This window comes from Myotis brandtii, unplaced genomic scaffold, assembly GCF_000412655.1.
Source record: "Myotis brandtii unplaced genomic scaffold, ASM41265v1 scaffold36, whole genome shotgun sequence".
Classification (NCBI taxonomy): Eukaryota; Metazoa; Chordata; class Mammalia; order Chiroptera; family Vespertilionidae; genus Myotis; species Myotis brandtii.
In genome coordinates, this window is record NW_005363836.1 from 7,597,733 (window position 1) to 7,610,095 (window position 12,363).

General features: G+C 37.7%; 1 pseudogene; it reads right to left on the reverse strand.

Moving 5' to 3' along the window:
* Positions 1-11,536: 11,536 nt before the first annotated feature.
* Positions 11,537-12,105, reverse strand: LOC102260120 (annotated as a pseudogene).
* Positions 12,106-12,363: the final 258 nt, after the last annotated feature.

Sequence of the window (12,363 nt, forward strand, 5' to 3'; positions counted from 1 at the left end):
GCAGTTAGGAGCCAGTGGTCCTGAATTGTGAGAGGGATGTCTGACTGCCGGTTTAGGCCCGATCCTAAGGGGTCCTGATTGGAGATGGTGCAGGCTGGACTGAGGGGACCCCCTGTGCACTAATTTTGTGCACTGGGCCTCTAGTCTATAAAGAAAAGGCAGAATGAATGCTACGTACATGCCTTCTATGCTGTTTGCAATTAATAGACATTTTAGATGATAAAAACCACTATAAAATAAAGAGTGAACAACTTGGTTCTTAAAAATGAGAGAGAAGTGAAACATTCCTATATAATGCCCATGCATTGCCTAGTTGCAGTATTGTCTGAAATTGTTGCCTTTCTAATAAATAAAGATGTTTGAAATATAGTTTTGTCTTTGCACTTTCAGTTTCCTTGTGATAGAAATATGTGTACCTTGATATACCCCATGCCATTGAAGTCAAGTAAACTGTCAGAAAACCTGAGGACTTTAAGAGCACCAGAACAAGATTAAACTACTTTCCCCCTCTTATTCTCCTCTGGAGCTGAAGTTTATGTATCAAGTGTTCTGCTTAAAGTTTCCACAGAGAGTTACTGCAAAGAATTTCTGCATGTCATATTGAATTTCTGCAAGAATAGCAACTAAAAGTAATACGAAAAAGATATGACATGCAATTATGAGAATGTAGTCTGAAGATCTTGATGTTATCAAGCAATCTCATATTTGCTAAAGTATATTATTTAGTTAATCTAGATAGTTTATGAAAGAATAGTGAAAATACCATTTGGCATACATCTTATTCTCAAAAAACTGAAGGCAGAATTATTGAAATCTAAGGGAAATACATTTTGGATTTGGAGTATATTTTACATTTCTACTTATAAAAGGATATACATTCAGTCTTCGTGTTTCATATTTAATTTAATTTGAATTAATTTCAGTATTTGATTGGTAAAATCCAAATTAACAAAATACCTCCAGTGTTACCCAAAACATTCAATAAAACTTGAAAAAATACTCTGTTGTCATCATGTGAACTTTCCCACATTAAATGAGGCAATACTACACACTACTACACACCAATATAATTTTAGTTTAAAAAAAAAGATCATACTAGATGTGCTGTTGTGTTCTGCACGTTTTTAGTTCCTGTCAATTCATACAGAATATCCTTTTCAACAGCTGAATAGTATTACATACTTGAACAACTTTCTTTGAAGGAGAGTTGCTTTGGTTTCTAGTTACTTGCTGCTTTCAAATAATGGTATTTGTTCCCAAAGAATGCCATTTCAAGATGAACAAGATGAACGTCCTTACATCGTCTTTTCATGTATGTGTTTTGTGGAATTGGAGGGGGAGGGAGGAGTTAAGGTATGCTCATTTTCATTGTTGATATGTGCTGCTAAATTGTGCAATGTGCGCTCCCATTCTCTTCTAAGAGAAAACGCCCTATTCCTGACATCACCCACTGTGTATTTCAGTAATCTTTTCATTGTCACTGATCTGATTGGAAAAAATAAATCATATTTACGTCATTTGTTGTTATGTTACTTGTATTTCACATTGCTAATGAAGTTGAGCTTCTTTTCATACTTTTGTTAGTCATTTGCCCTTCTTCTGCATATTTCCTGTTCCTGACCTTTATCCATTCTTAATATGTTAATTTTTTTTTTACTGACTTACGGGAATACTGGGCATATTAAGGATATTATCTCAGTCTTTCGGGTTCCTGGAACCAATTCCAGCGTGTGTGTGTGTGTGTGTGTGTGTGTGTGTGTGTGTGTAGGGGAGAGGGGGTCCCCCTATACCAATAAACAATTCTTGGACACCCTGCATCAGATTCCATAGGTTAAGTGTCCAGTCTTCAGGGACTGTTTCTTCTCCCTGGTCTCCCTGCTTTTCAGATGCCAGCTGCAAACCCACGCTCTTACTTGTACTTCTGACTAACTGGCTATAGATTGGAGGTTCCAATGATCCCCCAACTCAGAATGCCAATCGAAAGTCCAGGTTGTTATCTGTACTTCTGGCTATAAATCTGAAGTTCCCACAACTCCCTCCTTATATTCAATTAATTTGCTGGAAAAACTTGCAGAACAAGGTTGCTGGTTTATTGTAAAAGGATATAACTCAGTAACCACCAGATGGAGGAGATGCAAAAGGCAAGGTACATAGGAAGGGGTTGCAGAGCTTCTCTTCCCTTCTCTCTGGGCTCACCACTCCATGCACCTGCATGTGTCTATCAACCCCGAGGTTCTCTGAACCCCATCCTTCTGGGTTTTTATGGAGGTTTCATTACCTAGGCATAGTTGATTAAATTATCGATCACCAGTGATTGAACTCCATCTCTGGCTACTCTCCCCACCCTGGAGATGTGGGGGTGAGACTGAAAGTTCCAACCCTCTAATACCAATGGTTGCTCCATTAGCAAAAGATACCGTTATAACTCTCAACACTTATGAAAGCCCAAGGAATTTGGAACCTGTGAGTCAGGAATTTTGGAAGAAGACCAAATATATATGAGAAATATATTTTGGCCATCTTAATGACCCAATATATATGACTGATGAATCACAATATTACATTTAGCTTGGGCTGCTATAGCAAAATACCATAGACTAGGTGGCTTACTAGTAAATAACAAAACTTTATTTCTTACATTTCCGGAGGCTAGGTCTAAGATTAGGTACTTGGTGAGAGCCCTCTTCCTAGCCATCTTCTTGCTGTATTTTTATGTTGCAGGGAGTGAGAGAGAGTTGTTTCTTCTTCTAAGGCACTGATTCCATCATGAAGACCCTGTCCTCATGACCTTATCTAAACCTAATCACCTCCCAAATGTCCCGTTTCCCAATACCATCACATTGTGGAGTATATGCACATCCTTATACCTTAAACATATACATTGGGGGGGGCACAATTTAGTCTAAAGTAGTTATTCACACTTAATTTTTTATATATGTTACAAATACTTTTCTTTCAGGGTACCATTTTCTTCTGCATTGAAGGGGTCTTTCACCATACAAGAATTTTTACTTGGGCACAAAATTAATCTTTTATGAATTCATTGTTTTATTTCTTGTTTAAAAACACTGTTTGCCGCTGGAATAAGCATTTCTGGAGGCCCCCACGGGAGGATGAGAGGGGGTAGAAAGCTTTGTATGCGTGGAATTACATCCCTCGGTTCTAAAGTCCCATTGCCCTTAATTCACTCCTAGAAGAGGTGCAGCAGGGGACTCAGCAGAGCAAGAAGCAAAGCCAGTGTCCAGTTCCCATTCCATGGCGGAGCTGGGTCTGGTGTAGCCTCAGGCTAGTTATAGTCCATCAGTCCATCGTGTGTCGGGCCCACATGGCTGTAGGCCACGTGCACAAATGCAGGGGAGCCAAGAGAGCACACCCCCTGCAACAAGAGTCCTAAGAGTCCCGCATGGACCACAAGGCAAGAGAGGGGACTCCTTTATTTAGGAGCTTAAGTATCCCAAATATTTCTGTGCTTTCAGTGGCCACGCCTACTCTGGCCCATGACCTGTTACCTGGTGTGACTGAGAGGCAAGTTCCTTTCCTACATCACCCAGACTTCACTGGGCATGCCGCTAATATTTGCCCTTCCCTTTGCTCCTTTCCAGTTATTCATAACAAGTTTATCACATCGGTATCATCAGGACATGGCCTTTGAATTACGTTTCTAGTAAAGAACATGCAGTGGGGCCTTGACTTACGAGTTTAATTCGTTCCATGACGGAGCTTGTAACTCAAATTACTCGTATGTCAAATCAATTGTTTCTAGTAAAGAAAGTACTGTTATGTTATGCTTTTTTTTTTCTTTTTTCCTATATGCCTTCTGTGACCAACAACAGTTTCCAGATTGTTAAGTGAATTAATTAGAAGGTGTATTAATTTGCCAGGGCTGCTATAGCAGAGTAGTGCAGACTGAGTGGCTTAAACAACAGCGGTTTATTTCCTCACAATTCTGGAGGTTAGAAGTCTGAGATCAAGGTGTCAGGAGGGTTGATTTTTTTCTGAGGCCTATCTCCTTGTATAATAGATGGCTGTATTTTCCCTTTATCTTCACATGGCCTTTTGTCTGTATCCAATTTCCTCTTTAAACAAGGACACTAGTCATATTGGATTAAAGCCACTCTAGTGACCTCATTTAACCTCAGTTACCTCTTTAATAATCCTATCTCTAAATTCAGTCACTTTCTGAGAAACTGGGGGTTATGACTTAAACATAAGCACTTTGGAAAGGCACAATTTAGCCCACAGGAAGAGTACAGACAGTGCCATTAAGGTAAAGTTACAGTAACTGGCCTATACAAGGATTGAGCCTGTTCAGGTTTGTTATCCAGCGGTTCTTAAACATCAGCATGCAACACTTTTACGGAAGGCTTGCTAAGTCAGATTGTAGGGCCCCAACCCAGTGACTGATTCAGTTGGTCCTGGGTAGGCCCAGATAATTTACATTTCTATTGAGGCTCCAGAGGAAGGTCTCAAGCAATGCTGGTCTGAGGAACACACTTTGAGAAACACTGGCCTACTTAATTAGGCTGACCAGCCACAGATGGCATAATATGAAACATACAAAGAACCATAAAGCTTTTTGATAATACAGGATTGTATCACTATTAAAGTACTGGCAACTTATTTTTTTCTAAATACTCCCTCACCCTCCTAACCAACCCTCCCCCCCCCCACACACCAAATCCCAAGCAAATTGGTCCTGAAAAATGTAAGAGCCTTGCAGAAAGGGGATGAATGAACATGGGATGATACAGATTGACAGTGAAAATCATATACAAAAAGACAAAGCAGACATAAGTGAGGCCACAGTTTAACTGGTTGCAAATCTCTTACTAGTGTCAAAAGGATTTTTGTTGTCATGTGAGCAGGCAAAATTCCAATAGTAGTCTGAAAATATTACTTACATTTTGTAATTATAACCAAAAGACCCCTTTCCTTGAAAAAAAAGAAAAAGTGTAGGGAGCGGCTATAGGGTTAAGCCTGGGACTGACCTGTTGGCAAAGTCACAAATAAGTCCCAGCTTAGAGGGCACAGTCCTCTTAGCATAATTAGGCTTGACCTTATGAGGCTCTCTAGATCTTATCTGGGAAGCTAATGGGCTGAGGGAGATGCAGCAAGTGGTGCCAAAACAAGTGAAACTCACAAGAACACTGTAACTATGGTGACCACTACCTTGTTTAGCTCTGACTATAAAATAAAGGCTTAGCTTGCCCCTGGATCTCTCTCTGTGGTCTCAGCCAGGCACAAGAAGATCCACCCTAGACCCAGCTTATTCTCTTTGTCTGTCTTTTCTTCATCCTTCACTTTCCTCCCTCAGGCTTGCAGAACCCTTGGCTGAGCTGGATCGGCACAAAAAAGTATAAAGCTATTTGGATAAACTTTACATTTTCCTTCCTACACTTCCAATGTTTATAATTTTAGTTGATGTCTTCATTTTCCACTTTTGTTTGAGTCCAGTTGGTCTTAAAATAATTTTCTACTCTAATAAAATAAATCTTTAGTCAGTTGTTGGCTTTCCTGAGGGGTACTGAAACTTTCTCAATTTCCAAAGAAAATATAATACTAATACTTTTGGGACTAGTGAATTACTAGTGTGGACTTTATTAAAAACAATTAGAATAAAAGTAGAGAATAAGTGGGCCAAAACTAAATAAAAATGCTTGAACACAAAATATCATTCTATGGACATTAAAAATAAAAGGTCTTTTACGCAAGTCCAAATAAATGGCATTTGTAAGGTAAGGGGAAAAAAAAAACTACAGGAGCAAAAGCCCAGGCTGTGCTTTTTAAAAATACAATTCTACCCAGGAAAGTTCCTCTCCCTTTTAGGAGTCATATATCATTGGTTACTGGGAGACTAACAAAAGCAAGCATAAACACAGATAAGAAATGTTTTACGTAGTCACTTTAAATACATCATTGTGAAATCTCAGTGCCAAATACACTAATTTATAAAACTTGAATTATTAGAAGAGTTGAAAACAGCAACAGGATATAGTCTCCTGAAGATTATGACAATTTGTCATCACTTTATGATTTTGGTTTTATAAGATTAAAGGTTTCCTCACAGCAAGTCTCAGAGGAAAATGCAAAACAGAGTTCAAAAATATACTAAGAATGAGAGGATCTAAAATTAGAAGCACTGCGTAGGGATCTGCTTTCCAAGTTATGGTTAGGCAGATATTAAAATCGTCCATTAGTGACGCTTTTAATGATGCCTCAAGAAATAATGGCATTTCCCAAGAGATTGAATTCTTCAGATTGATCTATGGCTCCTTAGCTTATTCTCTTTTGATTTGTGGTACGCACCTCCCAGCCATAACTAAGTGTAATAATCAGAAACTTGTGATGATCAAGAACCCCATGTGCAGAGGCCTTGAGTGTAAAGGAGCTTGGATTTATGTGGTGGCTGTGGTTTTGTGCTATAAGAAAGTGGTAACAACTGGCCTTTGTCTCTAAAGATGTTAGCCTCTAAAGATGTTTCCCTAAACATGTTAGCCCATCCTCCATGCCTGTGAACATAAGATTGTTGGTGCTATACTTATTTAAGCCCACTGCAGCTTATGTTCATCTAAAATAGAAATATATTTTGGACCAGCTTGCCTTTATGTATCAGGAGAACTTATCATGGCTTGTGATTCAATGCAGAATTGAGACAGCAATTCACTCTGGCCTAATGAAGTAACATCAACCACTTAGCCTAGAGGCTGACATTGCTGTCACTCACCTGTATGTGTATTTAGAAACTTTCCATAATCCTGATTTGTGGGGAGTAAGCATGATGGAGAAAGAATGATTTTACTGTCTTTAGCTTCAGAAGAAAAATGTCTGCATATTTCAAGAATGAAAGATGATCTACCATTATATTACAACATTGCTCTTGGAATTCAACTCTCATAAGCATTACCAGTAATCATTTACAAGATTGTTACCATGCCCTGAAATTCAACATTTCAATTGTAATTCTGAGTAAATTTTGCAAGCAGGTAAGACAGTCATTGTTAAATTTGTAATGACCAATACCACCTGAGAAAAAGTCTGTGGTTCAACCTCCACTTACCTGACACGTCCTATATAATAAAAGGCCAGCAACCATAACGGCATAATGACTGGAACAACTGATCAACCAGTAGTTATGAAGTGCATTGACAACCTCTTGGTCTCTCCCCCAGCCCACAGGCTTCGATTGCTGGATGGCCAACAGGGAACCATGGGGAAGCAGGGTGAGCGGTGGTGGGGTGGGACTGGGGACTGGTGAGCGGGCAGAAGATGGCCCTGATTGCAGGCTAGGCCTAGGGACCCTACCCATGCACGATTTTGTGCGCTGGGCCTCTAGTCTATTTATGATGACTAAGAGATGGTAGGTGGCTGTTGAGTTCCAATATGTAAGCTTCTTAATTTTGCTGTTCTTTGCTCTTGCCGCTGCAGGTTAAGTATCACCATGTTTTACCTGATCTACAGCTGCCTGGCTGGTTTTATCCCCAATACTTTGTTCTCCAGAGTGTCACCACTTTGACCATTCACATTGAATGTAAAGTTTTCTTCCTAAAAAAATAATTATGCCTATTTTACCTACTTGCTTTCCATTTATTGTCATTCGTCATTGCCTTCAAAATAAGGTCCGAACTACTTAGCATGATGAACAAAGCTCTTCATAGTCTTATCTGTAGTGGATCATTTCTGATGAGTCTGAGCAATTTATAAACCATACTCCCTGCTCTGAGGTTGCTGAGCCTCCTTCTATCACTACCAAGGTTGAGACTAACTGGACTTGACCATGAGTAGGCTTCTTTATCAAGTTGTGAAAATCTGATGCTCTTGCTTGGAATTTAAGATGAATAAGCTTACCAATGATCTAATTTTATCTTTATTTGATATTATTATTCCATTATATTAGTGTGTCATTCAAGTAGACAAGATCTATAGTTTGGTGAAGCTGTTAGATAAAAGCATAGAGGAAGGATTAAAACACAACTGTCTGAAGCTCCAGGCTACACGGCTGCCATGAAAAGTATTTAAATATGGTGGCAGAATTAAAGAGCCACATGAATTACCTAATTTTCAGGGCTGGACATTTGTAATCATTATAAGAATTTTATTTGTCTAATGTTAATTAAAAGTTATTAAAGGATTTTATATTTAGTATATCTATGCCAAAAACTCACATTATTTCCTCCCAGAAATATGTTTAGTAAGTAAATATTCAGGGGGGATGTACTACACTTAACAAATATTTATTTTCAGTTGATAGTTGGCTTTAAGAAATTTTATAAAAGCACTTGACATGATTAATTTTTATACACTTCTATGCCAGTTACAAGGGGCCAGCTGGAAAAAGGGAAATGTGTGTGTGTATAGGGTAGAAGGGTGAAAAATACATTTATGAGTAGACTCTGTTCCAGTCATTGTGCTTGATGCACATTTCTTTTTTGGGGGTTAGGGGGTGACAGTGGTAAGTATTCTTAGTTTTATTTATCTAATTGCCTCAAATTTAATACACCTTCACTGGGGAAACGTGGAGGGCGAAAAACAAATATAGAACTATACCTTTTCTCTGTATCTGTCCTTACTATGTAAAAATTTTAAATTAATGTAATACAGTTCTTAGTAATTAATTAAATTAATCAATTAGAGGGGCAGTTCACATATAACGCTATATTAGTTTCTGGTGCTCAAGATAGTGATTTAATACTTGTATACATTGCAAAATGATCACCACAGCATGTCTAGCTACAATTTGTCACCATACACAGTTACAAATTTTTTTTTATTGTAATAAGAATTTTTAAGATTTACTCTCTTAGTAACTTTAAAATGTTACTTTTCAAATAACAGTGCCATGTTGCTAACTATAGCTAGTGTGCTGTACATTATATCTCCATGACTTATTTATTTTATAACTGTAAGTGTAGACCTTTTGATTCCCTTCACAGATTTCATGCCCCTGCCTCCACCTCTAGCAACCACCAATCTGTTCTCTATATCTATGAGTTTGTTTTTTTATGTTTTTGTTTGTTTTTGATTTTACAAATACATGAAATCGTTGTATTTGTCTTTGTCTTATTTCACTTAGCATAATGTATTCAAGGTTCATCCATGTTGTTACAAATGGCAAGATTCCATTTTTTATGGCTGAGTAATATTCCATTATATTCCACATCTTCTTTATCCATTCAGTCATCAATAAGCCCTTAGGTTGTTTCCATATCTTGGCTATTGTAAATAATGCTGCAATGAACATCTGGGTGCATATATCTCTTTGAATTGGTGTTTTCAATTTCTTTGCATAAACACCTGAAGTGGAATTGCTGGATCATTTTGTAATTTATTTTTTTGTTTCTTCTTGAAGAAACGCTATACTGTTTTCCATAGCGACTGCACCAATTTACAATTGTGTAAATTGTAAATTTTACACAATTTCCAACAGTGCACAAGAGTTCCCTTTTCTTCACATCCTTACCATCACTTATTATTTTTCTTGTCTTTTTGATGATAGCCATTATAACAGGTATGAAGTGATATTTCATTGTGGTTTTAATTTACATTTCCCTTATGATTATTGATGTTAAACATCTTTTCTTATTCTTATTGGCCATCTACAGGTCTTCTTTAGAAAAATGTCTATTCAGGTACTCTATTCATCTTTTAATTGGATTGTTTTTTTGTAATTGAGTTGTATGAGTTCTTTATATATTTTGGGTATTAACCCCCTATTGGATATATGACTTCCAAATATTTTTATCTTATTCAGTAGGTTGCCTCTTCATTCTGTTGATAATTTCCTCTGCTTTGCAGAAGATTTTTAAGTTTGATTGAATCCCATTTGTTTATTTTTACTTTTGTTGCCTTTGCTTTTGGAATCAGATCCAAAAAATCATTGGCAAGACTGATGCCAGGGAGCTTACTTAAGCTTATGCTTTCTTCTTGGAATTTTATGGTTTCAAATCTTATGTTCAAGACTTTAACCCATTTTGAGTTAATATTTGTGTATAGTGTAAGACAGTGGCCTGGTTTCATTAATTTGCATGTGGCTGTCCAGTTTTCCCAAGAACTTTTATTCAAGAGGCTTTTTTTTCTATTGTATAGTCTTGCCTCCTTCCTTATAGATTAATTAACCATAAATGTGTGGTTTTTTTCTGGTGATACACATTTTTTTTAATCCTCAAGAAACCCCATGAGACATGTATTATTATCACTACTTTACAATGAAACTGAAGTAAAGAAAAAGGCGTTGTGATAAAAGGCGTTTATCACATCTTAACTGTAATATTAAATGTTAATGTTGTAGAGGATTATGTCAGCATCCCCCTTTTTGCTCCCCCTCACTCCGCAGAGCCCCCTAACAACTGTTAGGAGAATGGCACTGATAACATGTTGGTTGGGAGGAGAAGATAAACATCTAAGACAGTCAATCTCTCCAGTGAGATCTAAGTTTAATTTTTATCATGGGGATGTTAAGTGACTTTACTCTGTGAATTCCCAAAGTGCGGCATACAAATGTGATGCTAGAGGCTTGCAAATTCCCAGTTTTTAAAATGACTGGTATCACTTTCATTTAGTGGGATAGTGAAGGTTATGGAAAGAAAAAATTACAAAGAATGAAATAGTTCAGCACTTGGGGGCAGCCAGCAGAAGTTGCAGCTACAGAAGTCACTCAGCTCTGGACAGGAATGCTTCCTTATACAGTAGGAAGGGCTCTTGTGCCATATTCATGTTTCATAAGTCAGAGCTATACTCTGGCTTAGGTATTTTGTGCCTTCAGGATTTCTATGTCCATATACTACTTCAAAACTGTACAGTATGAGAGACTATCCATTTATATTGTTGAAACAAAGTTTTCCTTGGTCAAAATCTATAAGAGGATAAAAACTGTTTAGCTTGTTTAATAATTTGAAAAATGGTTGAGCTGGAGCAAAACTTTTTTTGCAAGGTATACTTACTAGAATTTCTTAACATTATTTTGGGAAGTACAGTTCTTGATAAGCAGAGCATAGTTGTTGTTTTTTTTATGTTTGTGACTTTTTCTGTGTACTATTCTCTTAGATACTAATTATATAAGAAAAAGACTAGAGCCAAGAGCCATAAAATAAACATCCCAAGAGTCACCAATACCACTACCTATCCTTGATCTTTGTGAGAGTAAATCAAGATGGCATACTACCTCCTGAACATTCATATTCATCAAAAAGAAGGATAACCAGGAAAGATCGAGTAAGTCACTTAGGGACTAGATTCAGTAAGGCTTAAATTGTTGCTTTATTTTCCAGTGTTAACTTGCTTGTTCCTCAAGTGAAATATATTTCTTGTGCCCACATTCCTAGGAAGTGCTCGATGTGGTTTCATCCTTGAATATCTGAGACTAGGTGAGAAGATGTTAAATGGAGACTAGCTGAGAAGGAAAACTTCATCATTCTCTGACATGGATTTTTTTTTATATTATTGCAAAGACAAAATTTAATTTTTAATCCTTAGTTTGATTTAAACACTGTTTTTAGTACATGCTGATACCAGCCTTGCAGAAAGGGCTCCGGAGAGATGTTCATAGCAGCACACACCTGTGGCTCTTCTTTGGTTCTGAAGGCTCCAGGGAAATCAGTATTGCTTCGTGAAATACATTCTCTAGGCCTCTCTGTGTGAGTGCAGAACACTCCACATAACTGATGGCCTTCAGGCCACCGGTTGGCTTTTCAGCATACGCTGGAGTGATAGGTTTCTATTTGTTCTTGCAAGTTTCTCAATAGTAGAGGGGTCATCTATGAGAGCAATTTGGGTCCCAACAAGCAAGAAAGGGGTCTTTAGACAGTGGCGAGTTATCCCAGGCACCCATTTTTCTTTCACGTTTTCACATGAGGATGGAGAGACCACTGAAAAACAGGCTAGAAAGAAAACTGTGGATAACTCTGCGGTCATAATTTGTCATACTCCTCTTGCCCTGCAGTATCAAAAAGTCCAAGAGTATGGCTCTCCACCAATCATAACTGTGACTGCATAGTTGTCAAAAACAGTGGGTACACACTCAGATGGAAATTTGTTTGTTATGTAGGGTATCAGGAGACATGTTTTACCAACAGCACCATCACTCACACAATGCCACTTACTTGTCTGCATTGCCAAAACAGTTTTCTATCCACTTTATTTCAAATCTGATGATGACCTCAGCTTCTCCACCGGGGTGTTGGCAGCACTGCCTCATTCGGACATGCATTTAAGAAATTCCTTCTGGCCCGCAGAGAACTTTTATCTTAGACCAAATTTGCGCTCTCTGTGATCATCTGTTATTCATCTCTAATTCTCACAATTTTCTCTCCCTACAGCAAAATAAGTAAACTTAAGCATTGATTAATAGTAAAAATATGTAGGATTAAT